This window comes from Rhinopithecus bieti, unplaced genomic scaffold (genome assembly GCF_001698545.2).
Source record: "Rhinopithecus bieti isolate Rb0 unplaced genomic scaffold, ASM169854v2 scaffold_13014, whole genome shotgun sequence".
In the NCBI taxonomy this organism is placed as follows: Eukaryota; Metazoa; Chordata; class Mammalia; order Primates; family Cercopithecidae; genus Rhinopithecus; species Rhinopithecus bieti.
This window is the reverse complement of record NW_016807364.1, coordinates 1403854-1430440: the sequence shown is the minus strand read 5'-3', so window position 1 is coordinate 1430440 and position 26587 is coordinate 1403854. Positions and strand designations below refer to the sequence as shown.

The 26587-nt window shown below is 40.6% G+C and overlaps 1 protein-coding gene across 1 annotated transcript in view; it reads right to left on the bottom strand.

The window, feature by feature from the left end:
- Positions 1-26375, bottom strand: part of CREB5 (cAMP responsive element binding protein 5) — a 415368-nt gene extending 388993 nt beyond the window's left edge. The window contains exon 1 of the mRNA XM_017881478.1: positions 26308-26375. The gene's annotated coding sequence lies outside the window, so the exon portion shown is untranslated. The remainder of the gene's footprint in view (positions 1-26307) is intronic.
- Positions 26376-26587: the final 212 nt, after the last annotated feature.

The following is a 26587-nucleotide window of genomic DNA, read 5'->3' as shown; positions in this document are numbered from 1 at the left end:
TGAAAATAAATATGTGCTCCTCATTCAGGTAAATGAGATCGTTTCAGAAATAAATTGACTCCACCACTAAAACTTGCCTTTTGCAAAGAAAATAAATGTTTGAAATGTTTCTGCTGATGAAGACGATGTAGCTGACACTTAAATTTAAGAGGCTGGTTATATGGCCCTCAGTCATATTAAGGCCCGCCCAGCAGAAGCTAAAGGCCACTAGAACTGGAAGCATCTGATGGTAACTTTGCTAAATCAACTCTCAGCTCTCGTCAGTATGCAAAATCTCCCAGGCCAAAAAAAAAAAAAGTGGAGGAGAAAAGGTCAAAATGCACATTCCCACTGACCACCACACATCTGGAAACAAAACAACCTTGCCAAATGATATTGAATTTTTACAAGCCCACACAAGGCTTCTAACGACCCATCCCCTCCTCGGGAGCTCCCTTCATTTGAGCCTCACTACAGTCTTGTAAATTAGAGAAGGTATCATTTCCTTGTTTATAGATTGGGAAACTGAGGTGGCATGCAGTTACCTAAGTGTCCAAAACTCACAGCTAGTTAGAGGTTGAGGGGAGTGGGGGGGAAAAGCCAGGTGGCCTAGGTGATAATTCCAGTATTCATTGAATCCCTCTGCTTTTAGAGGAATTACAACACATAGTCCCTACTCTTAAGGTGCATATGATCTAATTAGAAAAATAAGACATTCACATGCTAAATTAAATAACATTAAACAACGCCATTCAAGAAAAATCATCAATGCCAAATATACATTGTTTTAACTATTGTCAACTCAGAGTCACATTCTATGAATTTATGGAATTGATGAAAAGATTCTTAATAAATTAACACCCAGTTCCAAACTTCAAATTGCACAATAAAAGCCAGGGCCATGGTTCAGCACATGTCGTTTGTAAATTATTTGTATTCATATGATTTTCCTGCTGAATATCTAGGTAAACTGTAATAGTCCTAGGTATAATTATTTACCAGTAAACTAACCACCTCAGACTATATGACTCACATTGAAGGAAAAGTAAGTTAATGTGGTTTAAAAATCAACAGCCTCAAATATTTAGCTATTTAATTATTGAGTTACAATAATCTATGGAGATACAACATTTTGTCTTTTTTTTTTCTGTATTCTCTCTTCTTGGAGCTCCAAAGTTTATAAATACTTTTAAAATCCTGTTGTTTCTATATTTTAAGAAATTCACTTAGCATGGGGTAAAATAATCATTATAAAGAATCTGCTAAGATAATAGGCAGAAAAAAAGTCTACAAATAACTGGATCTGGGTGTTGAATTTTGGCATTTGATTAAAATTCTATAAAAAGGAATGAAATTGATAATCTAATCATTATAATAATTAGTAATTATATTTTCAGAGCCTCCAAGAATAATTAATTAGTGCATACCTATGAGTTATTATTATCTCCATTATAAAATGAGGTGGTGGAGATGGAGCTGAGATGAAGAGTCGCCTCTGGCCACAGGCAGAAGCAGCAAGTGGAATGTCAGAAACCTGGAATTCCTGAGCCCCCAAGCCCTTGTTAACTAATTCTGCTCACTCTGAGCCGGCATCAGGAAGGTCATTAGTTAAACAGCATAAACCAGAAGCCGTCCTTTCCTCTCCTCAACTGTTTCTCTCAACTAGTGCTACTGACCTTCTAGAGGTCTCACAGGAGATTCTCTTTAGACGGTGGTTTCTCTGGCAGGCTGCCATCTAAAAGTGGAGTTGAGTAAAGTGAGATAAGTAGAAGTCTGGATCTTTTAAAAATTTTATTATAGTAGACGAAAGAGGAAAACAGAAAAAATATAAGGAAGATTATAAATGAAGCTACAGGAAGCAGAAGTGGCATGATTCTGAACGTAAACTGTGTTCACATATTCACAGACTCATAAATCAACCACAAGAAATGAAGAACCACAAGAAATTTTTAAAACCTTTTTATACTGAAAACACAAGCTATACTTGTGCTTCTAGATTTTAAAGATAAAGGGTGCATATCCTTCCCATATTAAAAAGATGTAAATTTTGGGCGGGTGTGGTGGCACGTGCCTGTAATCCCAGCTACTCAAGAGGCTGACGTGGGAGGATCCCTTAAGCCCAGGAGTTTAAATCTAGCCCGAGCAACATAGACAGACCGTATCTTGAAAAACATTTTTAAACTGTAAATTTTGATAAGCAAAATATTGATACCCTGAGAGAAAAATGGCCAAAAGCATAGACAAAGATGAACAATTCATAAATTGCCAGCAAATAAATGGAAATAATGTTCAATACCCCTTTAAATCAAATAAAAGCAAATTAAAACAATTTGTGACCTAATAAATTGGCAACTATTTCTTTTTCAGTACAATACCCAATACTCTTGGCTGAAAATCAGATGTGATACGCACTATTGCATAGCCTGGATATTTGTGAGGCAATCAGTACAAGCTGTTGTGAAAGCAGTTTAGCAAAATGTATCAACACCTACTCATTGGAATAATCCCTTTGGAAAAATAAGAGATGCAGATAAAGGGTTATGTGCAAGATGGCTTATCACAATATTATTTATTACCAGGAAAAAAATCAAAATAGACGATGCAACCAATATTAAGGAAAATGACCTAAGTAAATTATAACAAACAGAAAATTCTAAGGCTATTAAAATCATATTTTCAAAAAATAATTAAGACCTTGGGGAAATGTTCACAAAATAATAATATGTAGAAAAAATTTAAACACAAAACTGCAAATACTCTATGAAATAATAACTAGATGATATGGATGAAGACATATATGAAGGATACATATCAAAATCACCAAAAGTGATAATCTTTGGTTAGAATTTTCTTCTTCTTTTTTGTTTTCTACAATGAGTATTTTTGAATCAGAAAATGGTAAATTTATCATTAAATTTTAAAAGAAGAAAGTTGAGGGAATCCCTGAACTTGAGATATAGTTATCATTTTTTCATGATTTTGCTCAAGCCATCTAAAATTCCTTTATTCCTTTCTGACTCAGACAGAAACACACTAGAAAGATTTTAGGATTAGAATTGGTTGACTTCCAGTGTTAAGACTTAAGAACTTTTCCTTTCCCAGTTACTCTTTCAGGAAAAATAGATGGAGAGTGTTCTTCTCACAAGGTCAGCTTCAAGGCAAATTTGGAGGAAAGAGAAATTACCAAGACCACTAATTTTAAATGGTGCACTCTCATTTGAAAATCCCAGATGACCACTACGTGCCTGCCGGCTTGCAAAAGAGCCACAAAACTGCGTACAAGTGACAGCCGTAGATGACACAACCAAAAAATGATTGCTGCTTGTTTGAGAAAATATGCACAGATTATGCCAAATGACTCCTACACTGGGTGTTTTTCTGAATGAATTTCTTGTAAGTTCTGTCACATGAAACTAATACTAGGAATCCCTATGATCCAAGGACCTTGTTCCAGATGCATCTACCACATTGTCCTTGCCATTGGCTGGGCAAAATATACAACGCTCCAGCTCCATGTAAAACACATTGCATAATTATAACACCCTATTATAAAGTTTCACTGCATGTTTTTATCTTTGCCCAAACATGGCTTTTGGTTAATAGACATCAGAATCTCTTTCAGCAACAGCTCACTGCAATATAGCTAATGCAATCAGAATCAACAACAACAACAACAAAAAAGCAAAAAAAGGCTTAGCTGTTTGCAGTCACCTCAAATCCTGCAAAGGTTCCCCATTGCATTTAGATGTAAATCTAAACAGCTATCTGCTCACCACACCTCCAGTGACCCAGGTCCCTAACCCAGAACTCATCTGGTCACACTCTCCCCTTGTCCACCACATTCTGCCCACATTGGCCTTTTCCTTTTCTAAACCATGGCAAAGCTCATTCTCATACCACTAGAATTCCTCTGTACCTAAAATTTTCTTTTTCTTTGTCTTCAAGCGATTGGAAGAGCTTTGTTTTTAGGTGTTTGTCAAAAAAAGGTAATCAAGTGAATGGAGGATACATTAATCTGTGAACTGGCAAATTAAAATTAAAATATTTTTAATTTTGTTACTCTTGCTTAGGAAAGACTGACCCTTGTTTACCTCCAATATTTGAAAGGTACCTCACAAATGCTTTCTTGCTAAATAGAGAGTGTAAATGCCCAAGCATGAGCCAGTGCCACAAGCAAAAGAAAAAATCAGGGTTGTTTACTGATTGCAACTCAAAATCTAGAAGGCTTTAACACCAATTTTCCTTGTCGGTCTTAACTTTAACTGTCTCGGGGCAACAATGATGCTACCTCTTTTATTTCTTTCATTTCAAATAGTGTGACATTATGAATGCCATAGATACAGCATTAACTCATAGTCCTGTTTACATGTATTGCTGTGGCAGGCAGTCTTTGAGATGTTCCCAGTGACCTGTCTTCTGGTACAAACTTGTGTCATCTCCTTGCCATAGGTACAAGCTAAACCCAATGATGATGTGCTTCTAACGGATAGAATATGGCACATGGGATGGGATGTCACTTCAGTGATTTGAACCCAAAGAAAGACTGAGACTCCCATCTCTTGCTTTCTCCTCCTTGGAACCCTTGCTTGCTCCTGGGGAAGCCAGCTGCCATGCTGTGAGCTCCCCTATGGAAAGCCCCCAGTAGTAAGGAACTAATGTCTTGGGTCTACAGCCAGCAAGAATCGGAAGCCAGTCAACAGCCACACAAGTGAGCTTGGTGTGGACCACCTGAGGCCTGCAATACCAGGTGAGTCTGGAGGGAGATCTTCCCCTACTGAGGTTTGGGGTGACTACAGCCCTGGCAGATATCTTGATCACTGCCTTGTGATAGATCCAGAGCAGAGACACAAAGAAACCACACCCAGATTCCTGACCCACAGAAATTCTAAGATAATAAATGTATGTTGTTAGGGGGACAATGCTAATTTGTCATACAGCAATAGCTAACTGTTCCAATTGTTTACAAACTAAGTTACATACTTGACATCTTCTTTCTTTTTTTTTTTTTATTAGGATGCTAGCAAAAGAAAACTTAACCCCCTAAATTATAAGGGTAAAACCTTAGATTGTATGGGGATAAAGAATATTCAGAACTAGAAAAAATTAACCAGTATTTATTCCCAAATAGCTATATTTTGCTACGTCAATCGTAACAGCTGATCATAATTTGTACAGCATTTTAAAATCCAAGTGGTGTTTTCACATTCACGGCCATTGAACCCCCTTGAAGAGGCTGTGAAGTAGGTATCATTATCATGCCCATCTTACAGAAGAAGAGATTGAGACTCATTCGATTTCAAAAGTTCCTTGAAAGCAAGGACCTCCTCTGTCTTCTTGGCCAGCGCTTCCCCAGTGCCTAGCTCCACGCTTAGCACTGCAAATGCTCAACTCGATACACATTCATGGAGTGGATGCCTCCCACAGCAATGTTAACTATAAAGATGGGGCCTCTTTCATGAATTCCCCAACAAACATATTCATACATCAATCGATCAATAATGTCTCTACATACACATGTAATGTGTAATACACAAATATGTATCCATGGTGCCAGGGTGTGTGTTTCCAAACAACACAGGCACCTCTGAAAGCTTACTCCAGCTTTTTTAAAGACAGTAAAGAGATCATTCCCTCATGTAATCCTGTTTTACATACAGCCCTGCGCTGCCAAAGACAGAGACCTAGAGCTCTTTTGTAAGCTAACAAGCCTTTCCTGGTAAATCAAATCTCTTTCTTTCATTATCATTTCCTGTCATCTCCCAGGATGAGGCTGGAGGCAGCAAAGGAGGTGCCAGCCAGCTCAGATCCCGACACAATGCCTCTAACCCTTCTCTGTGCCCCCAGCACCTTGGTAAACTTGGCAACTAGAAAATAATAGGCCTTGTCAAAGGTCACTATAAAATAGCCTCAGGCGATGCTGGATAAAGGTGTCCATAGAAATGCAACAAAGTAGCTGACCAGGAAACAGGAGGTGGGCGATTTTGATTAGGAAGTTTATATAAGCCTTAAATTCCTTTTCTTTTCACAGTTTCAGTCAAGCAAGAATTCAATCCCCAATCACAGCCCAGTCCCTCCTCAAATAGTACCTATTAAAAAAGCATTTGTTCCCAAGGCATGTGGAGCCATTAAATTAAGAAGATAAGAAAACCAGTAAGGATGCTTCCTCTTACCAGGAAAGGAGGTGCAGCGCATTGTGTGTAAAGTATTACATTAATAACACTCATCGGTTCTTTCAGCAAATATTGAAGAAGTGCCTGCCATGTGCCAGATGCTGAGAAAATGGTGATGAACAAAACATGCTTGATTCCTGACATTTCAGATTTTAGATTCTGGTGGGAATGTGGATTTTAATTATTTTAGGCCGGGCGCAGTGGCTCACACCTATTATCCCAGCACTTTGGGAGGCCTAGGCGGGCGGATCACCTGACATCAGGAGTTCGAGACCAGCCTGGCCAACATGGTGAGACCCCATCTCTACAAAAATACAAAAACTAGCTGGGCGTGGTAGTGGGTGTCTGTAATCCCAGCTACTCAGGAGGCTTAGGCAGGGAGAATCGCTTAAACCAGAGAGGAGAAGGTTGCAATGAGCCGAGATTGCGCCATTGTACTCCAGCCTGGGTGACAGAGTGAGACTCCATCTCAAAAAAAAAATTTTTTTTAATTAAACTAAACATCACACAAAGGAATATAAAATTGATTTAAGTGCCATGGAGGAAAAGTTCAGGACATATTGAGATTGGGGAACCCGGGAAAGCATGGATGGTCTAGACAGAAGGGGCAGCACATGCCAAGGCCCTGAGGCTGAGAAAGCTGTGGTCCCTGTGAGGACCTGATATCCCAGCGTGGCTGGGGCTCACTGCGGAAAGAGCTGTATGCTGTGAGATGAGGCTGGCCTATTTGATGCCTGAGACTATGATCCTGATTCTAACTCTATCTGCAGCTGAGACCCCTTCCCTGAATTCCACTCTCAGCATCTCACTTTGTCTCAGCATCTCTTTACATACAACATGCCCAAAACTGAACTCCTGGTCTCCCGCACTGACCCTGTTCTACCCGCCATCTTCCCGATCTCAGTTGATGACAACTTCATCCTTCCAATGTCTCGGGTCAAGCACCTTAATATCTTCCCTGACTTCTTACTTATCTTCACAGCCAATCCATCAGCAAGTCCTGCTAGTTTTACCTTCAAAATAAGCCATAATCCAACTCTTTCTCACCACTTCTCCCAGAACCTACCCAGTCCAGCCCACCATTGTCTCTTGCCTCCTCATGGGTCTCCCAGCTGCCACCCTTGCTCCTACACAGTCGATCCTCCAACCACGATGGAGGACTTTATAAGTGATGGATGCTCTACCCAAAACTATCCAACGGTTTCCTACCTAGCTGAGATTAATATACAGAGTTCACGGCATGTTTAAAGTCCCTGCATGATCAGCCATCCAGCAGCTCCCACTGCTTCCCTCCTTGTCTCCACATCTGCTTCCTTGCAGTTCCTCAAGCACACTATCCAAAACAGCAGGGCCCTTGTACCAAGCAGCCCCTTACCTAGAAAGCTCCTTCTCCGCATCTGCATGGGAATTCCTCCCTTCCCCAGTGGCTCTCCTCTCATATGTCACCTTATCTGAAAGTTCATCTTCCTGGGCTATTCCAACTGCAATATGAAAGAGCACACTTGATCCACTTCCCTGGTCTTATCTTTCTTTTTAGCACTTACTACTATATTAGGTATTACTTACCTATCTACATGGAGATTTTGTTTTTTTCACTGCCATATCCTTAGAACCTGGAAGAGTCCTAGCTAAAGAGAGCAAAGATCCACTTTTAGTGATGCCCTTGGCTGGGTTATCACCAAGCCATCTCCAGAAGTCCTTTTGTATAATATTACAAACTCAGAAAGGAAATAGATTGAGTGCCTAGTGTCTTACTAAGATTGAGGCTTTGGAAATGCAAGAGGAGAGAGAAGTCTGGCTAGGAGGAGTGAGGAGAAGGGCAGGATTCATGGGAGGTAGGTCAGTCTCTGGAGGAGGAGCGCAGACCCCAAGTCCCTGGGACAGGCACCATGGGGACATAGAATGCATTGAGAGGCGGGAAGGCAGAGATAGAAGGAATAAAGTGTGCGTATCCAAAACAAACTCGGTTTCTGTCACAACTATGCCTAAGCTCAACCCTAAAGGAAGATTTTTCAACCAGCCTAAGGGAAAGGAGATTAATATCGTCAGAGTATACATTTCTCTTGCCAAAAGATTGGTCATGTGTTTTTTAGAACCATTTTTAAAAAATCCACAGCAAAGTTAAATGTCAAACAATAGGGGTTGGTTAAGAAATTATGGCATAGCAACTCAATGGAATATTATGCATAATCATAGTTTTGAAAACTATGTAGTGACATGAAAACATGTCTGTGGTATAGTTTTAAGTGAAGGAAGCAGAATTTTAAAATATGTCTATGCTCTGATTAAAACTATTTACAAATTATGTTCCTCTCTGGACAAAGAATGCAAGAGAATGTAAAATGAAAATCAGTTTTCCTTAGGGTTATAAGATTCTCGGTGATGGATTCATTCACCTCCATTTTGATTTCTAAAGTATTATGACAGTTGTCTTTAAGCAACAGAGTTTAAAATTAAAGTGATACTGAGAGAAGGGGACTTCATCAGTATACCTAAAAATCTTCCTAGGATGGTCCTCCAGGAACACTCACTAGGCTGGTTAACATCTCATGTTGCTTCTAGGAAGTCTATGGCAACAATGAGTGAGTGTCTCTTTAGTCAGTTCATGCAAAATTAATTTGCATCTACTATGTGTAACCATCTACTCTATGCTAATCCAACGAAAGAAGTCAAAACTAAGCAAGATTCAGTTCTTGCTGTCATAGAGCTTATAATCCAGGAGAGGGAATTTATGAAAACACAAAATAATCACAATAGAAGATACATTTTTTAAAACCATAAGAAAAAGATTAACAGAGCACTAAGGAATTAATTTTGCATTCTGTTTTTGGTTTTGCAGATCAGGAGATGATGACTGAGATGGGCCTTGGAGAGTACTGTTTTCACAGGCAGGAGGTGAATGTAGCACATCTGGGTGAATGTATGCACGTGTGTGTCTGGAACCACTGTACTAGAGGATCGCAGATGTTCCAGGGAAGAAGAGATTTTGAATATGCCAGAGAGGCACTCAACACAAACCACAGTGGATCTGTCTTGAATATGGGGTACACCTACAAGGATGTGGTTAAGACTGGCCTAGGGGCCTTGAAACAAGGCACCAGTGAAGGTTCTTGAGAAGGGAAATGGGATGTTCAAATCTATACAAGAGAGCAATTCTTGGCAGCTAGAATGGACAGAGTATGAGCTCAGGGACCAGACAAAACTGGAACCAAACCCAACTCCTCCATTTACTGGTTTTGTCCCACTGGGCAAGTCCCTTAATCTCTAAGCCTTATTTTCCTTAGCTATAAAAAGGGGTAACTGTAGCCCTTTGCTAAGTTTGTTATGAAGGTTGACATAGTAGAGCAGGACAGGAGTCTCACTAAAGACACAGTAAATAATTCTCCCTACAGTTAATAGGAGGAATTGGGTTAGAAGGAGACAGGGCGAAGACATTGCTAAGGCAGAGTCCAGAAGATGTGACAATGATATGTTCACGACTACCAAGGAAAAGGGCCAAGTCAGTGAGGGGCATGAAGCTTCCATCTGGGGGACCAGAGGACAGTGGTGGCCCTCACTGAAATGGGTGTGTCAGAAGGAGAACTGGTATGAGGATGAGTTTGTGTTTAAACAATTTCAAAATTAAGGAAAAGCAGCAATCCATTTAGAGGAAAATGTCAAAGGTGCAGCTGGAAGCGAAGGCCATTGCCCAGGAGAGAGGTGCAAGCTGGAGATACATACAATAAATGCTGCAAGACTGAGGTCTGAAATGCTCTATCAACATCTACTCATCCTAAATATGCAGAGAAGCTGTTGGATCAAAATACCCTATTTGGCATGTATTCTGACTGAATTTAGCAGCCCATGTTTTCCTCCATGATGTGCTATCTTTTTTTAACAGCTTTGTTGAGACCTAATTCACAGACCATACAATTCACTCACTTAAAACATGCAATCTAATGGCATTAGAATATTCAGATTTGTGCAACCATCACTACAATTTTAGAACATTTTCATCACCCCCAAAAGAAATCACATACTCTTCAATGGTCACCCCTGAACTCCCCACCCCACCCCCAGTCCTAGGCAATCATGAATCTACCTTCTGTCTCTATGGATTCGCCTATTCTGGACATTTCCTATGTATGGAATTATACAATATATGGCCCTTTACGGCTGGATTCTTTTTCTGAGCATGTTTTCAAGGTTCATTCATATTATAGTATATTTCAGTCGTTTTTTTATAACCAAGTAATATTTCAATATATGGATGTACCATATTTTGCTTATCTACTCAACAGTTGATGGGCTTTGGATTATTTCCACATTTTAGCCATTAAAATAACCCTGATAGGTAGTGATGCTGGACATCTTTTCATGTGCTTACTGGCCATGTGTGTATTTTCTTTTAAAAATTTTCTGTGACAAAACAATCTGTACAACAAACCCTCGAGACATGGAATTTACCTATACAACAAACCTGCACATGTACCCATGAGCCTAAAATAAAATTTTTTTAAAAACTGTCTAGTCGGATCTCTGTCCATTTTAAGCTGAGTTGTCTTTTCATTATGATGTGTTTCTAAAATGCAGAATTTTGCCTTTTCATTGTGCAAAACGAAGGTAGCGCATACACATAAATTATTCATCAACAACCAGAAAATCAGAATTTTTTCCTTCTGATTTTGTTTCACATTGAAACATTTATACCTAACCATGTGTGTGTGTGTGTGTGTGTGTGTGTGTGTGTGTGTTTATGGGAATGGGTGACTTTTGTCCTTGTCAGTAAATATTAGCACATCCAAACAGTAACTGTTAAGGCTGCCAGAGTAGCAAACTATACTTGTATTTAATTCTTTCTTCTTAAGGTTAAAAGTTAGTGTTACCCTTTCAGCATTGCTCTTTTAAAAATCCTGGGGACAAATTCAAGGCCAAACCGAGGATAATGCTTACATTAGCAAAAATGTGTCAGTCAGCACAACACGTATGTATCTGTTTTTAAGGGTAGGCTCGTTTTCCTGTGTTTTGCTAGCTTTGTCCATAGTTGGTAATTAACATGTGGATCCCCATCTCCGAAGACTTGTTCCAAGTTTTTTCAGGGATCTATCTGAGGTTTATTTTCAGCATGTGCTAAAAAAAAAAAGTCTGATTATAAAACATATCACTCTCAATCTGCCAGTTCTAGAGTCGCATTATTACCTGACCTGGGTGCTGCCTGCTTGCTGGGCATACCTGCTGTGGTGGTTTGAATTGTGTTCACCTTAAAGGAGATATGTTGGAGTCCTAATTAAGTCCCAGAAAGTGACTTTCTTTGAAGATAAAGTATTTGTAGAGGTAATTAAGGTAAAATGAGGTCACTAGGGTGGGCTCTCATGCAGTATGACTGACATCCTTATAAAAAGAGGAACTTGGAGACAGCTATACGAAGGGAAGATAATGTGACGTCACAGAGAAGACAGAAGAAGGAAGGAGGCCTGGAACAGATTCCTCCTCACGGGCCCTGGGAAGGAACCAACCCTGCCAATAGCTAGATTTCTGACTCCCAGCCTCCAGAACTGTAAGAGAATAAGCATCTGTTGTTTAAGTCCCCGAGTTTGTGCTACTTTGCTACAGCAGCCTCAGGAAGCTAACACTCCCAGCCATGTCCTAGACCCCCTGAGTGCCAGAGCTGTGGCTGCCCTGGGCAGAGGGGGTGCCTCTGTCCCTGTGGAGCCACTCTCTGGGAGAAGTTATCAAAGTTGTACTGCCATGGAACCCAACAATGCACTGTACCTTTCAGTTAGAGTTGCTCTTGGCGCTTCTGTTCACAGCCATTTTCTGTTTTCAGGATGCAGACACAAGCCCATGGGCACTGGGCCAGAACCCATCCCCCAGTTCAGCACCACAAAGGATGACCCAGACTTTCTTACCGGGTCAGGCTTATCCTGACTCCATCTTCCCCACTCTCTGGTCCCCTCATCTTCCAGTTAATCAATCCCCAAGTCATACTGCTCTTGCCTCTTACATGGCTTTTGAACCTGGCACCATCATAGCTCAAGCCCTCATCACCTCTTGCCTGGATAACCACAATAGCCCTTAATTGGGTTTTCTGTCTCCAGGCTTGCACCCCCTCAGCCTCCTCCTGAAACACTAAATTGCAGTGACTTATTTGGTACAAGTTCTATGAGGAGTGGTTTTGTGTCTGATTTTGATCATGTATCCCTGTACCCAGCACATAATAGATGCTCAGTTAATATTTAATGAAGGAGGGGATGAAGGAAGGAAAGGAACTTAGGCTCAAATAGGGTGCTGATATTTGTGTTGGAAAGGAGCTGCTTGGTTTATTTGCGATTGTTGCTGCTTCTTAGTAACAAAGAGCGTACTTGGTTCCATAAGTGTATGTGGCTAGCATGGAGGCAGACCGGACGGACAAAGAGAAGCAGGAAAAAAGGAAGAAGGGAGGGAAGGATACCTGAATTCCAGTTATATGTCTGGCACTTAAGTTAGCTGGGACTGCACATATCACTTAAGCCCTGGGATTCTTAGTTTCTGCATCCATTAAAATGGGAAGGATAATATCTGTCCTTCATATTTCACTGTGTTGTCATATTACCCTAATAAGACAATTTCTGTTAAATTACTTTGAAATTCCTAAACAATGTAAGGTATTATTAATCAGTGGTTGTCTAGGTATGGGCTATTGGGCAAACCGGCAGTTACTCTCATAGAGAAACACAAATGAGAATCCAATGAATGTGAATTTCCATTCCTGATTATACACATCACTGGAAGTTCATTAGCTCTGGTTACTTTCTTAGCTTAATACATGTAATGTATGCACCAACACATGTAGGATGAACCACATGAAACTGATCATATTCATTCAACCACAGCAATTTTAAGTTTATGTGTCCATATAGCCAGTGCATTGGTAAGCACCATCATTGAGCCCAGAGATTTTTTCATCCTGGAGTCCACGGCTTCTGGGTCCATGAACCTTCTCGTGAACGTTTGCCGATGTGTTATTTTTCTGTAAACAAGCTCGTAGCTTTTACCTAATTGTTTAAAGTGTTCATAATCCACTTTAAACAATTCATAAGCCAGGAGCAACTGACCCAGCCCTGCTTCTTACTGCTTCCAGAAACTCTTCTTATAATAATTCTGACACCCCATGCCAGGGAGGTCACTACTTTCTGAGACAGTCCTTTCCATGGATGTATAGGTTCACTTGTTCCAAAATTCTTCCCTCTTTGGAGCCAAAAGAGCAAACACAGTAAACCCCATCTCTCCACACAGCAAACTGTCTCCTTCCCGCAATTTTCACTGTTTTTCCCTGAAGCATAGAGGAAGTCAGAAATAGTATCCTCTTGTCCACAGACTGTTCCTTGATATTATGCACAAGCCTGGGTCTCCTCCTTTCTGAGTCAAATATCTCTAATTTCCTCCACCATTCCACCTGTGATCTGTCTCCAAAATTTTCAACTCCCAGGTTGTCCCCCACAAAGCAACTTCTCATTGGTCAGTGTTACTGTGAAGTGTGGGTTTACATTCCCTGACATAAACTACAAGGCTACTTTGCCTGACTTTTTTCATTGATCTCAGTTGAATACATATATATACACACACACACACACCAAAGGCAATCAAGTAAATTTCTTAAAAACTGCTCAAATAAGGTCAAATGCATTTTCAAATGGAATGATACAGCTTTCTACACAGAGGGCTCATCCAGATCCAAGCCAGAAAAGAGGCATGCAATGTTACGTACCTAGCTTTTAGCTACCCTGGATACTCCTATGTGTCAAAATCACATCACGCACATACCAATGTCATCTCTCTACATTATCCCAAAGTGCAGAAGTCCTGTTTAGATTTTTGATCTTCCCATTATGACAGTAAAGTGGAAGCATCTCCAAAATCTCACAAATCACCACTAAAGAACTTACATAACCAAATACCACCTGCTCCCCCAAAACCTACGGAAATAAAACATTTTAAAATATGGTATATGTATACCATGAAATACTACTCAGCCATAAAAAAGAATAAAATCATGTCTTTTGTAGCACCTTGGATAGAACTGGAGGCCATTATCCTAAGTGAAGTAACTCAGGAATGGAAAACCAAATTTCTGGATATTCTCAGTTATGAGTGGAAGCTATGCTATGGGGTATGCAAAGGCAGACAGAGTGGTATAATGGACACTGGAGACTCAGAAGGGGGAAAGGTAGGAAAGGGTGAAGAACAGGAATCACCTATTGGGTACAATGTACAGTATTCCAGTGATAGAGGTACTAAAAGCCCAGACTTTACTGCTACATAAGTCATCCATGTAACCAAAACCACTTGTACTCCTAAAACTATTGAAATAAAAATAAGTGAATGCAAATTTAAAAAAACAAAACAATACAAAAATTAAAGTGGATGCATCTAGCTTGAAACAAATGGTTTGTACATTCTATTTTCCCCTATCTGGGGAATGGGTACAAGCAAACTTTTTCCCCATTTCTAATAACGGTGGTAAAATATATATAACATAAAACTTGCCACTCTTTTTTTTCTTTTTTTTGAGAGGCAGTCTTGCTGTGAAGCCCAGGCTAGAGTGCAGTGGTGCGATCTCAGCTCACTGCAACCTCTGCCTCCTGTGTTCAAGCGATTCTCCTGTCCCAGCCTCCTGAGTAGCTGGGACAACAGGCATGCGCCACCACGCCCAGCTAATTTTTTGTATTTTTAGTAGAGACGGGGTTTCACCATATTGGCCAGGCTGGTCTTGAACTCCTGAACTCAAGTGATCCTCCTGCCTCGGCCTCCCAAAGTGCTGGGATTACAGGCATGAGCCACCATGCCCAGCCTCACCTTAACCATTTTTAAGTGTACAGTTCAGTAGTGTTAAGTATACTCACACTGTTGTACAACCAATCTCCAGAACCCCTATGTTTTAAACAAGCATTAAATAACTACAACTATGTGAAGGAATATAAGACTTCTAAATAGATCTCCTAAAATATCTTCTAAATGTTAATTAAAGATAAAGCAGCCACATGATTTACTCTTAAGCCTTCCTTTTAAAGATACAACCACATTTGTGCTTAAAAAAAAAGGAAAAAAGAAAGAAAGCACATTTCCTGGAAAGGATAAAAATGAACTTTAGGTTAAAGATTCAGCCTGTCTGTCTTAAGAATGTCCCTTCCAAAGGGCATGTCAAGTAATTATATGTACTCTTTTCTCCCTGATTTTGTAAGCACTTCCAAAGCACATGAAAAAAAAAAAAAAAAAATTGTACTTTGCCCATGCTGCCTCCATCCAATCAGCAGACATTACTGTTTTGTTTTGGTTTTTTAGTGTTTTGAATGGTTTGGAGATCAGCACGAGTGTTTAGCAAAAAGTACAATTCCAAATTACATGCTGCTTCATGGTGCCAAAACACTGCACCCTCATCTTTGATGACGTCAACACAGCACAGCCCTAAGAATGGCGGTGGTTAGTCATCCGATTTTGCAAAACTGGAGTACAAAATTGTAAACAATGTGTGCTTAGACAGGCCTTCTTAGAAAAAAGGAGTGTCTTAAATATGGTGTCAATTTTTTTAATTTCACTATATCTTTTAATCAGCAATATGTATCTGAGTCAATGTTACAAATAGATACTTGTCCAATAGGAGTTACAGTTTGTCCATGGGCTTCCTAAAAAAGATGACAAGTACATTTGCAAGTGTATGCCCTACTAACATTGTGGTCCTCACTGGCCCAGGTTTCTATGTATACACATATTTATTTTCATATAAGCATAAACACCATAAGCATGTATATGTGTAAATATTAAAATTGCTTTAAATTTAGAATGATGCTTGGAGAAAAGAAGCCAAAATAATGGCTCCCTGGCACTGGTCAAAAATTGCACTATTAATCAATATCTCACCCATCAAAGACACAGAAATGCAGACAGAGACTGCAAATGGCCAAGCCCAACCTATTATCATTATTAGGAGAAAACAAAAACCAAATATTCAAACACAGATGGCTCCAGACCAAGTGTGAAGACAGTACATTGGCACGACAAGGGCTAAAGTGTTCTATAAAAGATAATTTAGGAGCTAGGGCTAGAGTCTATCTTGCTCAATAAATGAATACGTACAGGCCTTTGCTTTCAATCCCCAAAACAGATGAGTAACTTACATCGTTAATCTCATTGTCTCTCCACACAATCCTTTTAACAGTCAATCACAAAGTAGCCTGAGAGAAAGTTTCCCTGGATACTACCAAAAACACAGGTTTGCAACAGATGTCTCCATACAACTTTTAAAACAGATTCCATGTTAAGAAGTTAATATATCCTTGTGCATTTACTAATCAATCCGGGTACAAGCCTGAAGCTGGGAAGTAAGAGGTATTAGCAAGGAAACCATTTAACTGCAAAGAATGCATGGGAAAGCATCAGAAAGAATGTTATTTATAAATACAAAGACAAGTGCAATAGTACAAGCAATTGGAAAATCCCTGCTTGGAAGCCACCCAAAGCAGTGCTTCTGTCTGGCATATCTAGAATACATGGCAATAATAAATGTGAGCTCTTTTCTCCTACTGACCAACCACCTAATCAATGAGCAGGATGCCTAGCCTTGGCAATCTCTTAGTTTTCCCATCTATAAAATGGGGATTAGAGCTATGTGTTAATAAATGAAGGCTAACATTCTTCCAATGAATGACATTACAGAAAACACAAATATCACCACGAAATGTAGAAAAACATGTAATTTTACATTTAAAACTAGTTTATAGTCATGCTTTAAAGGCGATATGGTCGAATAGACATGCATTTGGAAATAGACGGCTCTGCAGGGGATAAGGAGAGAGAGGGTCAGAGTGAAATGACTCATGAATTTGGGGATGCAGAGGCTCTCTGCAGCATGAAGTCACAAGGGACTGACACCAAGGTCTCTCCTCTCCTCCACAAACAATTCTGTTTGTAGACTTCGCAAGAAGGTACGTGAGGAGTTTGGAAATTATTTTTTATTTTATACTTTTTGCATCCTTCAGTGAATGCACAGACTGGTGTATTATTAAAAACAGGTATATTAAAATAAAGCATTCTGATGTGCATTGAAAAATATTGATTCTTCTAATATTTTAAAAGGTGATAAATAAAAATGAATACCTTAAGTCTGGGAGGTTATAACTAACATCTTGACATGAGCAATTCTGGTCTAGGCAATAACACAAGCTTGTTAAAAGCTTGGAGGGAAGAAAATTCTGGGGGATCCAGATGTCTCAACTGGAGTAAAAAATCTCCCTCCCCAAACAACTAAAGGCATGTATCTGGGGCAAAAGAGTAAGCTGGCAAAATACTGTAACTGAAATGTGAGGATCGTGACCTTTTCCAAAACAGAGAGTTTCTACGAGGCTACGTGTAAATCAAATCCTAAATTAAGATTTCTAGGGAAGCAGACCACTTAAAACACCCACATTTGAAAGTTACACAAAACAGAGCTCATTTGTGGTGCAAAGAATTATCGTCTAAGTTATTCATTCTGTAAATTTTAATCTTTATCAGTTATATTTTCTTAAATATGTGTTGCAGGGTACGGCAAGCTTGTAACAACCGCTTGCTGCCCTTGAACTCTGAATGAATGCTTTACTGCAATCCCTTTCCTTAAATAGAATCATAGAATATTAGGGTAGAAGATTCCTTAGAGATCAGTTAGAACTGTGGTTCTCAACCTCTGCGACACATTGGAAACACTTGTGGAGCTTTTAAAAGATACAGAGGCCCAGGCCTTCACCCCAAACCGATTAAAGCAGAATGTCAGAGTGGAAGGGTGTCGGTGTTTTTTAATAAGTTCCACAGGTGGTACTATTGGGCTGCCAGGATCATAAACCACTGATTTACCCTGGGTTGTCTGATACCATAGTCACTGACCACACATGGATATTTAGCACTTGAAATGTGGCTAGTCCAAATTGAGATATGCTGTAGTTGTGAAATACACACTGGATTTCAAAGATTTCATATCAAAGAGAGAGAGAGAGAGAGAGAATGTAAAGTAGTACATTAACACTTTTATACAGATTATATGTTTAAATGATAATATTTTGGATAGATCAGGTTAAATCAAAGTGTTATTAAAATGATTTCACCTGTTTCTTTTTAACCATTTTAATGCGGCCACTAAAACATTTAAAATGGCATATGTGGCTCACATTTGTGGCTCTCACTACTGGACAGTGCTGGGTGAGCCCAACATTCTCATCACAAATGAAGAAACTGAGGCAGAGATGCATAATAGCTCAAGGCAGCTCTCTGGGGATTGCGTCCCTCCTGCAGTCTCAGGCTTCTCATTGTTGCAGAGCCACGAATGGACAAAGCTTGTTATGCCATCAGGCGAATTTCAACTCTTCTTTCCCCCTTTTGTTTTCCTAATTGTTTCTTCTAAGATTTGACATAAAAATCTATTTTCCTTACGGAAAAATATCCCTGCTCTACTGTGTACACATTTGTGACTTGTTACTGCAGGATTATTCATCAAGGCAGAGTAGTTGAAACGGATGTTAAAAAAATGAATCTAGGGAAACACTAGCAGAAGGAAAACGCAGAGAATAGACAGAGAAAACATTTTGTCATGCTGTAGTTTAGAAGATGACCCTGGAGGCCCCCAGCATTCTGACAGTCACCTTCGACACAGGATCATTCCCTGATATGATTTTAGAAGCTTGAGCCTATAATATTGTTTTTCCTCCTAGGAGTCAGTGTTTTTCTGCACAATGTTGTCATTGCAGTGAGGCAAATCAGCCCCTCCGTAATGGTGCACCACACCATAGCCAGATACCCTGGCGGAAACGGACTTTATCCCAATGCCTTCTACTCTCTGATGCATGAATTAATACCTGGCCAGTCAGAAGCCAACTTACTTAAAGAAGAAAATCTTGTTTTGTTAAAGTGAAATGGTCCTACCAGATCTGGCAAATAGAGATTACACCTATTTCTTCCAGTAGTCAGCTAATTCAAACAAAAACAAAGATTTTTTGTTGCATGTATTTTCCCCCTTGGGAAGCCAACAGAGAGAGGACTGCATAAAACTGGCTGAAATGTGCTATATTTGAGAAATCATGCCTGCAACACAGGAACTCCTCAGTGTAATAAAAGAATAAAAAGAGACCTGAATTCTGATATAAAACCTCATGCAAACAGCTGGAGAGGAAACCTGTGGGTGAGGCCAAACAACACATACAGTAGATGCATTCAAGATTTCTATTTAGACATTGTTATTCCCCATCTTAAATACAGCACAGCCTAAATATCATCTTAAATCAAATGTGTGGTGCTCTAGAGCCCTCTGTGTTGCATGCACGAATTTTTTTAGTTATGATTGGTCAAGTTTTGCCAGTCAAACCTCAAAGAACATACTTCCAGACTCAATTCACTTCTCACCACCTCCAAACACACTCATATATATCCACCTGGAAAGATAATGTATTACAGACAGATCCTAGGCAAAAGTACACCTTCTAGAGTGAAAACATCACCCATTTCTCTATTTGACAAAAAAGATTATTTATTTTAATTTTAAATAATATTTCAGATCCTGTCCTCAGAGATGATAAAGAAAAGACAGGAAGTAGAGAAAGTCACTGCCTTATTCTTGAGACAGTCTTTCAGACCATTTTAGTCTGCCTGGTTTTACTCTCAAATGAAATCTGGATGGTGTGGTTTTACAGAGTATGTCTAATAACAATGATGATAAAAGGAGAATTTAAGTTAAAATTAATTAAGGAGGCCCATATTAGAAAAAATAACATTGCAGATATTATATAAGAATAAATGAAACTACAGCATTTATGATTAAGGTATTCATTCCAAAGATCTGATAAAAATTTGTCTTTGAAAGATTAGTCATCAAAAGGTTTGAAAAGAGCAAAGGATACAAAGTCATGGGTTATGCCCCATTTCTGACAAGGGCATTTATGGCAGGAGCACCCGAACTGGAGGCAGGGACCAGGCTTCTCAGCCTGGTTTGGCTCTCTCCAGCTCTGGGCCTTGGGTGAGCCAGGGGTCTCTTCTGTAAAATGAAAAAGTTGGTGTATCAGTCTGAGGCTCTCCCCTAGCCCTACCGTCCCGATGAAGGCATAAGCCTTTGTATCTCACCATCAGAATCTCTAGGCCTAAAGGAACTCCCTCTAAAATCAGTTCTAGTCAAATACCAGCCTGGTAGTTTTCAATCCTTGTTAAGGATTGAAATCCTAAAATCCTTTTAGGGTTAAGATCAGAAATGTGACCTTAAGAAAATAGAAGAAAGCAGCTGAAATACATATTTTTAAAGTGATAAACTGATTCTGATCTATTTTTCGGGGGGCAGAGGTGAACTTGGAAAAAACAAATATTGAAATGTCAATATAATATCTTACATATTCAAGAATTTACCTTAAACTTTATCTTTTACTGGGAAAGTTCCAGAGTCCTCAATAAGAGCTTCAAAAATTTTAGTCGGGTTTCTGGAAGAATGCTATTACTATCTGGAAATTTCTAAAAGGCCTCTCTCTTTAAAACAAAAAAAATCCTATGTTAAATCTATGATTTGTCCAACAATGGAATACTAATGGATACTCAAAAAACACTAATTGCTCATTTTTTCCTAATTACAAAATGTAATAATTCTTTAGTGAAAACATTAAACATGATGTCATTTTTAAAGTGCCAGACTTTCTATTTAAAGCATTGCCACAAAGTAGATAGCTTACTTAGTTTACAAATAGCAACACAAAACAGGTCTTCTGTGTCTTTAAGTCTGTTTAGCATATCTGAAAGTGCTTCTTCCTCACACTTAGATATTTAAGGCAACTGCCCCCCAGTTTATTACCTTATCTCAATTGTTTAATTTTCTTAAATAGAATTCAGAGAAATGGTCATAGATTTAAATTTTTAAACACTAATAAAGCATTGGTTGATTCCCATAATATAGCTGGTAGTCAAAGTGGACAAGATAATGAATTGACTGAGATCACTGTTTCATCTTCATCCAAGAAAGCTGCCTCTAAAAAAAGACCTAAATTGCTGTAGAAATCCAATTTGTAAGAAGCATATAGATGGGAAACACCAGCTGCCTCAAGACTGTAATATATAAATCTTGCCTTAGTTTCTAGCCTGCTCTCCTGCCCTGCAAATTTCAGACTTGCCAGCATCCAGAAACATGTGAGCCAACTTCTTAAAACAGTCATTTTATTCTCTCCCTCCCGTTTTGTCTTTTTCTCTTATATTAGTTCTGTTTGTCTAAATAACTCTGGTTAACACATTAAGGAAAGAATCACTAAACTTGAATGATGTCAATAGAAGCTTCCCAAATAGTAATACAAAAGGAGAAGAAAGAAGAAGAGGAAAGAAGAATAAGGAAGGAGAAGAAGAAAGATGGAGGAGAGAGAAGAAGGAGGACAAGGAGAAGAAGGAGGAATAGGAACAGAAGAAGAGGAAGAAGGAGGAGGAGGAGGAGGAGAAAAAAGAAAAGATGACAAAAATAATAAGTCCACTCAAATTCCAATTTTAATCCAACAACACAACCAGAAGAAAACAAACTACAAATACAAAGTTCACATCTTAGTGATCTAGTGAACATGACACCCCCACAAAATAATTTTTAGCTTAGTAATAAGTAAACTCCAATGACAAGAAAATATTATAGGATTATGATACCTCATTGCTAAAAAGTAGAGTATAGTAAGAAATTGGGAGTCTCGGAACTTGCCATCATGGAAACTCCATGATTGAATGGTTTTGAACGTGTAGGTGTGGGAAACTGACAAATCATTGTAACAAAAATATTCAACTTACTAGAATTGAAAATCTATGCAGGAAAAGTCTCTCTGACAAACTACCATTCATTTAGCCACCTACTCAAATAAAAGCTGCGACATAACAGAGATCTAGAAATAAAGGCATGGTTTCCAATTTTTTGTTGAAATGTTCTAATAAACTATCTTCTCAGGTATAAACTATATAAGGTTGCGACTGACTGCTGATTGACAGGCAATTTATGGGCACCAGCAATTTACATAAAAAATAGTGGGCTTGGAGATATTTTCAAATATGTTTACTATGAGTGAAGTTGAAAAATAAAAACCACTATAATCAGTAAGGATTTAAAAATAAGAGATCTATATAAAATGCTATAAGCAAAGGAAAATGAGAAACATTTCTGAGGAGACACAAGTGAGTTTTTTTATTGTAAGTTTTAAAACTAAAGTAATAGCTGATATTCAACCAATAGCATCATCCTTCGGGGACATACACATCTAGGTTTGAATGCGGAAAACTGTTTTGTTTTGTTTTAATTTTAGGTTTCTTTTCAAGAACTTTCTTATTAAAACTTAAATACTTATTGAAGTGATCCATGAAACCTCATAGAAAGGGGAATTGATGCTTGACACATTACTTAACATGCTTCATAGCTTCCCCACTGCAGTTCATATGCTCCTGAACATATTTTACCCGGGAAATAATAGTCTTATTCACACACACACACACACACACACACACACACACACACACAAAACCTTCCACATAAAATGCTACAAGTCCCAGGAAACTGACAAAAGCAACATTAAAATTTTGTGCAAAATCAGAGCTCTATTTCTGAATTCCATCTATGAAAATACAACATTGGTTCTATTTAACTAAGTGCAAAGTTTTCTCTCTGCTTAATAAGCATAATAAACATCATCCTTACCATTATCTGTAGAATAAAAGCAGCAACGTGTTGCTTCCTGCAGTCACCAAATCAAGGTTTTTCTTCCTTTCTTTCTAGTAACTTCTGTTTCACCAGCAAGATTAGGAAGAAAATAAGTCTTGAGTATTTGCCTCAGTATTTCAGACCAGAAGACTGTGAAACTAGCTCTTAGTAAAAAGAACAGGTCTGGTATTTTACAATTACTTCTGCAACCCAGAGGTACCTCCTAGACTCTGGTACCTCCCTCGTTCTCTAAGTTTCTTTTAGTAATGAGACTAATTTTTCCAGTAGCCTTGAACTCCCTAGATTTAACTGACATGGAAAATGTGACTAAAAATTTGTAGAACTGTCTAGCCTCCAACCCTACACAGAATCAACTTTGTTGTAAATGTTGAAGAACACCTCGCAAGCAGCTACATGCTCAGTTTCTACTCCTGCGCTACGCAGCAGAGAACACCAAATAACAGTGCGCCATCTAGTTAGCAAGCTGCAATCTCCATGCTAGAAGGGGGGACACTTTCAAACCCTGGGAGTTAAGAACTTGTCAGGGTTCAGCTGCTCTAAAGGTCCAATTGTTTATTTAAATAAAAAAAAAAATATCGCTACTGAGATAATCCACATCTAGTGGATATGGGAAAATTTAGGTTATAATGGCACTACAAACTTTTACATCTAACTTTGATTTACAAGATAAAAGCAAGTTTTAAATTAAAAGGGCTTTCTGTTAATAGAGCTTATTATTCTGAAGACGGGAATGATTTTCTTCGAAAGTTGTCCCTGGGTGCATGCCTATTATCTTTGCTTTTCCCCTTCCACTAATGAGCATTTATCTAAAGAGCCTGTTAATCCTCTGATGTGTGCTTCTGGTCAGAGGTAACAGTTTGAATAAAACCACTAATCACTGATCACTAAATCACTGATCATTAATCACACTTTCCAGTGCCCATGACTGGGCCATTTTTTTTTCCTTTAAGTCTATGCATCACAAACAAGAAGTTCAACATTTTCGATGCACACATATTGTGTGGAGGTTACACTATTTCATCCCTAGATGTGAATAAATACTAAATCCTGCCACAAACTTGGGGAAGTATGTCAATTAGACCCCAGACAGGAGTTTCACAAATGTCTACCCTACAGCATGGCTTTCACTTTGAAGAAAGTAGATCTAATTATAAGAAAACATGTGTTCTTCGAGAAATTCCCTCATATTGGCAATATAAGTATTTCTTTATTTAGTTTTCACCAACTCCAAATCAGGGACCACTCCAATTCCCTCTCCTGCTCTATCCAAAACTGTGTTAATACTTTCATAATTTAATTTCTGCACATTTCCCTCCCCGCCTCCCCACCAAGGGTTCTTTTACTTTGATCCCTTGCAACAAGTCATACACAGGGTCTTTATTTCAACTGCCAGATACGGAGGTTCTGACTCAATTCAATGACTTAAGTATTGAACTACCTCTTTCAACATAGAAACTTAAGGTTAAGAGCTAGAAACTAACGCACACACCAATTTATTGTATGGAAGTTTAGGTTCAACAACTCACATTCCCTTACTTTGGAAATGAAACGTTTAGTCTTGATCCTTTCAGCTAAACCTGATTTTGTCAGCGTCTTGGCTTCTTCGTCTTCCCTCTTCTGCTAAAGGGCAGGCACCACGTAAAGTGAAGTACTTTGTTTGCAGTGGGTGTATTAGCTTCCTAAGTCACCACCACGAGGACAGAGTATTATCATAACGCTTGGAAACATTTCCTGATTTGCCTTTTCTATCAGGACTAAGCATTTTCGCTCTAGAGGAGAAGGCTTGCTGGTGCCTTTCTTAAATAATACAAAAGGGCAGATTGCGCGCTGATCAGGTACAGTTGTCCCCTCAGACCCCAGAAGCTTTTACCCACACTCCAGGGACCGTGCTCGCTCCAGGGAAAGCTGTAAAAGGCGGGGCCGGGGCTAGAGTGATAACGGTGTAGACGGGGGAGTGGTGGAGAGGGAGGGGTTGGGAAGAGAGGGCAATAAAGATGCCTAAGGAGGGGCGATTGCACGAGTGTGTTGTGAGGAGGGTAGGGGGATGCACAGCAGAGTTGCTTTGTCAGCATTCTAAGCTCCTGAACCCTTGAGGAGCTCAAGCCGTTAATCAAACACTTACTGGCCTGCAGAATGACGTAATGGACCTGTATCCAGCCTTTATTCCTTGACACATGTCAGAGAAGGAGGGAAAAATAAAAATCAAACACATTCTGCAGACTGAGAACGAAATATACAAGTAGCCCGCTCCAGACCCCGGCCTTGAACAAGCATCAAGTGGGGGCGGCACTGGTCCAGGGAAAGTTGGGGACGGGGATGAGAGTGTGGACAAGGTCTAGGGCTTTATCTACTAGACGTCCCTTAAAAACAAATCTATGGCAAAGAAGTGGATGCAGCTGCTGAGAGAAAACATCTCCTTGGTTCCTTCCTTCGCATCTTGCCCCTCTAAGAACTTCATGAAAAGTTCAAGTGGTTCTGCCGAGAATCTGCCGCAGGGGGAGACTCCGCCGCCGGGTCCTGGGAATTGCCTGGGCGCCGCCAAGGCTCGAGCCGGAGCTGTCATTTGGGGCAGCGGCCGGGAAGAGGTAGCGATGCCAGCGAGAAAGCAGCGGAGGCAGGAGGCGGCCAGAGGAGTGGACGGGAGCGGACGGAGCCTCGCCGCTCTCCAGCCCGGAGCGCCTGGAGCGAAAGCCAAGCGCCCTCCAAGGGCGACCTCCCCTCCCCAGGCGCGCGCCCACCCACTGCAGCCAGCAGCCCCACGGGAGAAGTGGCAGCGGCAGCTCCGCACCGGGGAGAGCGAGCCGCCTGCGCGCGCGCCCACCCGCCCCCTAGGTGACCCGGCGTCCTCGCCGCGCCCGCTGGAAGTTTGCAAACTTTCTCCGGGGGTTCCGCCGCCACGCTGGGAAGCTGGGGACGCGGGGGGAGGTTCCTGGCTCGCCGTCTCCGCTGCCGCTTGACCGCACTTCTGGAGGACTCCGCACCTTGCCAGGTCTCTGGAGGCAAACACACACCCCCGATTCATAACTGGTCCCCGCGTCAGGGGACTCGCGCGCTCCCACACACGCACGCACGCCGGGCGGACTCGGCGCCGGCTCCACGTTAGCATCCCTCCAGGCGCGCGGCGCGGCGGCCACCGAGCGCTCCGGCACTCACGCGGCGCGGGGTCTCTGGGGTGGCCTCAAGACACAGCCGAATTCCACAGTCTACCAGCACTCGGGGCCGGACTTCCCTCTGGTCCGCCAAAATGTTTACAAACACAGATCACCCTCCAGAAAAAAATGCATCGCATCTTCCCTACTCCTTGCCCTGTGACCTGCCCACTGGACCAAGTAACCTCGCGGCTGCTGCGGAGAACCAACCCCTGCAAACAAGTACGCTCCCGAGATGGCTCCCGCGGCAAGTGCAACAAAAGTGGCTAAATGCAAAAGCCCCAGAAGTGGCCGAGCCGTATTTTTAGGAACTTACCAAACAAGTGTGGAGAAGGCAAGAGCGGAGCCCGGGTGAAGGGACCACGTTGGACTGAGCAAAGATTACAATACATTCTATTTAGAGTGCATTACATCACCCCCCCGGTGACGTCACGTGGGATTCCTGAACTTCTAAATCATTGCGGTCCGCTGGGGAGGGACGGAGCGAGGGGCGGGGCCGGCGCGTCGAGGGGGCAGGCCCCACCCCGGCCCCGCCCAGACCCCGCCCCGCCCGCGCGGACCCTGGTGCACCCGCCGGGGAGCGGCAACGGCGGGGG